This window comes from Rhinichthys klamathensis, unplaced genomic scaffold (assembly GCF_029890125.1).
Source record: "Rhinichthys klamathensis goyatoka isolate OS25496 unplaced genomic scaffold, OSU_Roscu_1.1 h1tg000274l_1, whole genome shotgun sequence".
NCBI classification, from domain to species: Eukaryota; Metazoa; Chordata; class Actinopteri; order Cypriniformes; family Leuciscidae; genus Rhinichthys; species Rhinichthys klamathensis.
Genome location: NW_026606793.1, coordinates 914,537 through 919,856, shown reverse-complemented (window position 1 = coordinate 919,856; position 5,320 = coordinate 914,537).

The following is a 5,320-nucleotide window of genomic DNA, read 5'->3' as shown; positions in this document are numbered from 1 at the left end:
ACAAATACATTATTATGTTTTTACATTTTAATTCAGGGCGATTTAGCCTACATTTAATTAGAGCGAGATTTTCACCCATGTCTTGTCATTTTCTCATTGGGAAGCGCATGTTTGAGTAGATCCTCGTACCTCTCGTTTTCATATGGATTAGCCTACATAATCAGATAACATTTATTAGCCTAAATATTTAGACATTTAAAGGCTTTAGACATAGCCGATTTCTTATCGTGACTGAGCTGAAGTGGCTTTCGGTTCATTTTTGTGACGCGCAGTTCCCGAAGACAGAGGACAGATATAGGCTACTGTTTTTGTCGTTAGCCTAATATGAATACAAGTTTACAGTTTTGAACGATGTAAGCTACTCTACTCTTATCTGTATGACCAAAAAATTACGGAGTCGCCTATTAAGTTATTTTAGCTGTAATAATGAGATAAATAAATTAATCTAAATGAACGCTCCGCCGCGTTTGTCGAACACTAACTCACGATGCCAGAATAAAACCCGACTTTAGAAAAATGCATAGGGCCACTCGGCGTGGTGTGCCAAAACACTTAATTATAAACTTCAATATTTCATTCAAAATAATCTCAACACGCTTTGTGAAATTTTGAAAAGCCGTGCATGCATTAAGGCCACTGGAACTAATGAACAACTGAAACGCTGGTTTTGATTTTATTGTTTTTCGTTTAAACGTGCCTGTTGCATATCTCTATTTTATATATTTGATATTGGTGAAGTAGCCTATAGCATTGATTAGCTGTGGAGGGAGGGGTGTGGGGATTAAAATAATTCAGCAGAAGTAGGGATGTTTAGACCAGAAGGAAATCCCAGTCCCCCCTGGCAAATCACACTTTACTTAAAACCATGTTTTTAAAAACTCTAGGTTGTAGGGAACAGACCTCTCTGCCATGCGCGCACGGTTTGGAGCACAATATCTGTCTCGCATGCACGCTCGCTCTAAATAGATTACGGGATATTTTAACTAATTTGCGGTATAACTAGTCGATCACGAGTGGCTCAACAGGTAGATCTATAGATAAACTATATCTTTCAGGAATTTGACCGACCGGGTTGACACTTCAGCGTGAGAAATCAGGGGTGTGGCGTGAGAGCCTGGAATAAATAAATAAAAAATATATATATAGCCTATATAAAACAAAACTGTATGGTGTAACAGAGTTTTAGAGCTAGACAAATCTCTCTGCAATAATAAATATAAAATATACAGCAGACCATGTTTGTGCGGGATTTGAACCTGTGTTATCTTGATGATGAACCGTCAGTTCTACCGCTCGGCTATGAATTTTGTTACTGAGAAATAACCAAACGTTTGATTCTCACATGAGCGAGAAAACGTTTTGTGTTTAGCCTGTGAGTGTAGGCCTACTTTAGCCTTTTACAGTTTTAAAAGATTATATCTTATCTGTATGACCAACAATTTGTTGTAGGCTTATTTGGAAATTACCATAACTTGTAGTATTTCATCCTTAGGCTACTGTTAATAGACATTAGCCCCACTTACGTTTTGCTAAATGTCCCTTTGCGCCACCTGGCGGTCATTTCGCGTACGACTTTGAAATGCGACTGGTTTATTTTTACCGCGGTGGATGGCTAAAAATGGTATGTGGATGGCTAAAAGGTGTGACTAAAAATGTGCTTTTGGCTTTCATTTATATTTTGATTGTTTGTATATATATATATATATATATATATATATACTAATGAGCCTTTCATTCAGGGGTGTCACACAAGAAAGAATGCAAGGACAATATATATAAATAAATAAATATTTATATACACACACACACACACACACACACACACACACACACATATATATATATATATATATATATGTGTGTGTGTGTGTGTGTGTGTGTGTGTATATAAATATTTATTTATTTATATATATATTGTCCTTGCATTCTTTCTTGTGTGACACCCCTGAATGAAAGGCTCATTAGTATGCAGTCTGCTCAGGTGAGAACTGCCTAATTATTCATGAGGGGGTTGGGCCGATCCGCCCATCCGCATATTGCCTTTGCAAACAAAAAAATGTTTTTCACAATTTAAAACAATCTATTGTGTTATGTGAATGATAATTCAGGATGATTTTCAGATCATTTTGAAGAAAAAACTCTAGGCCACAACATCCATTAGTCAAAAGTCTTGTGGACACATATTTAGTATGTGTTTTGTGGCCTTATTTCAGAAACTTTAAGTTTTAGTTTTTTCAATAACCACGCATAAACAATATTCTCTCAAAAATACAAAAATGTACATACATGTTGATAACACATTATGGTAGCCCTGTGTGTGCTAAATAGAGTGTAATTACACCTTTGCCAGTAATATGTTTATAAGCAACTGAAAAAAGCACAAATGTCAGAGTATGTCAAAACATCTCAAGGACCCCAAAAACACCTTGGACCCCAGAGGGTTAAACTCAGATAAAGTGGAAGCCATTTTAATTTGGGTCGGGAGATTATTCCACAGAGTGGGGCCAGCCACTTCAAATCCAGCCGAGATGTAATAAAGGCATTGGATAGCAACCTCTAAAGGGGCGTTAGAAAGAAAGGTTTTAATTTTAGAGAGAGAGCGAAGAAAAAAAAACTAGAGCCCACTACAGAGGCAATTTGCCTGTCAAATTTCAAGCCGTTCTCAATTTCCACACCCAGATTTCGCACTTGGGATGAAATAGCAAGATTTAAAGGGGTCATATAATGGTACATGCACTTTTACAAGTTGATTGTACTGAAATGTGTGTTGGCAGTGCCTGTACACAACCATCATATAATGATAAAAATCCATCCAGTGGTTTTGTTTTAATCTCCTTATATGTTTTCCCCTGTCTTAAATTGAGCCGTTCGTTTTTGTGACGTAAATAAAACGGACGCCCCTCCCACGATTGTTGATTGACAGCCGCGACAGCCGCGTTTCAACACAGACCCGCCCTCGCTAGCTGTCAATCATAGTCAGCGCGGACCGGCGCGGTCATTGTTGATATGCTGGAGCACTGTCTATGAGCAGAATGGCGTCTAAGCGATTGTGGTGTTCTGTTCTTGGGTGTAATCACGAACACAGCAGTCATTTTAATGTTCCTAAATCCAAACCGCTGAAGACGCAGTGGCTGTGTTTGTTTACGAAGGGAATATTCCCCACGAGCAACGTCAATGCTCTCATGTTTGCGCGAATCATTTCACACACCAGACTGCTTTATAAACGAGGGTCAGTATAAAGCTGGATTTGCTAAGAAGCTTTGCTAAAAAGGATCGGTACCAGATATTCGTGTTCCTGCTGAACCTCCAAAAGAACTGAAGTGAGTGTAACGTTTTATTAAACGTTATATTACTATTTATATTAATCCTTGTAAATCGCTAGCTGCACGCTTCACAATGAATGCGTCTAAGGTTTACACTCAGGGTACATTACGGCATGTTTTCTATGGATGACGTTCTCAATATAATGCATAATCCCACGTTTATACTGAACAACGCGTTATGGTTACCGGTATTGTGTTATTGTGTTACAAACGGTGTACGCCAGAGCCGGCTCTGGTGACGCATAGAACAGAGAGGCGGAGTCAGCAAAGCTCATGATCATTTAAAGTCATATACACTGAAACGGCGTGCTGAAAACAGAGCTGTTTTTGACCAGGTAAAATAAGTGTTTTCTTACAATACTAATGAGAATTTTTAATTAAAGTATATTACAAACTTTTAATTTAGACCCTAAAGAATCATATTAGCTTGTACAAAAATGGCATTATATGACCCCTTTAAGAACCCAAGATTAGGTAAGTTTTGTAAACCACCCCTTTCAATCGGATCGAAATTTCAATCGGATCGAGCTCAATCGGATCGATTAAGGTGTTTACATGAAGGTTTTTTAGTCTGATTGAGCCGTCAATCCGATTATAAGTGTCCATGTAAACGCAGCTACTGATTCACTTTAGCATGTAGGTTGTATTAGTAAATTAATCCACACAGATTATTAAATATAAATCAGTCATTAAAACTATCTGCGAGACGCAATTTCACAAACAGCGTAAGTGTTCAGCGGTGCTGCGTCTTCTATCTCTGGTCTCTCAACATGGGTTGCACAAGGCAATCGTTAAGCGCTGCAGGCGGCGAATATACTCTCGCGTTTCGAGTGGATATTCTGATGTCCATGAGAATAAAAACAAACTCAGTAACTTGTATATTTTCTATTTTGGCAGATCAGCTCCTCCCACTACAATTCATCATCAGTGAAGCCCCTCCAACTGTAATTATTCAATAAATACTATAATTATTCAATAAATGCTGTGATTATTCAATAAATGCTGTAAATTCCCATCAGCTACAAGTGAAGACGAGCATCAGAGCATCAGGAAGAGCTGAAATCTGCCAAGACTGAGTTTATTAAAGAGGACAGTGAGAACATGAGTGATCCAGAACCCTGCAGAATGAAACACATTGAAGATCCTGAAGAACAAAGAGGTTAGTGTTTATTCTTCATTCATTCATTATGCTGAAGAACATTCATGTTAGAAACATTCAAGCACTTCATCACATTTAGATAAACAGTTACACTATGAAATGGTACAGAATGTTCTTGGTTTTTTTTTTACAAATGGTCAGTAAAGGGAGGTTTCATATGGTCAATATCAGGTCAAGCTAAATCTAAATATTTTATCGGTTTTATTTTACAACATATGGTTTACAATTTGTAACAGTTACCAGAATTTTTACCTGAATTTGAGTATTTTTTTAAATTGTCCAACATGTACAAATTTTTCAATCTACTTTGCTTTACTGCAAACATTTGTGTTCTTTCTCGCAGTGAAATTCACTTGATCTTGTGTTTCTTGTGTCCCACTTTCACATGCATGTGAAGTCAACGGAAGAAGTTCAGTGTGAATGGCCCTTAATTAAAATGTTTTAGTAGTTTTTAACATAATTAAATATTAATCTAAAAGTTGGTGTCAAAATATGGCAGTATTGTGTATTTTAATGTTCATATGTTAGATAAGTGCGTCATTGATCAAACATTTATAGTTCTCACTACAGAAACATGGGATTTGTGGAAAAAATAACTGGAAGATCAGTGTATCTCATTCATGGAAAGTTTCAGGGACGTATAATTAATTTATTAAAAAAATACATAAATTATTGTATTATTTTATAGAAGTTGTCTGTTACATCTGGGATAATTTTAATCTTCATTAACTCTGAACTATTTTGATTATTTAGAAATTTTTTAAATGAGAGTTTTTCTTTCATGTCAGACCCGATGGAAGAGAGCGAGAAGATGGAGGAGGAGAGAGAAGAACTGAGT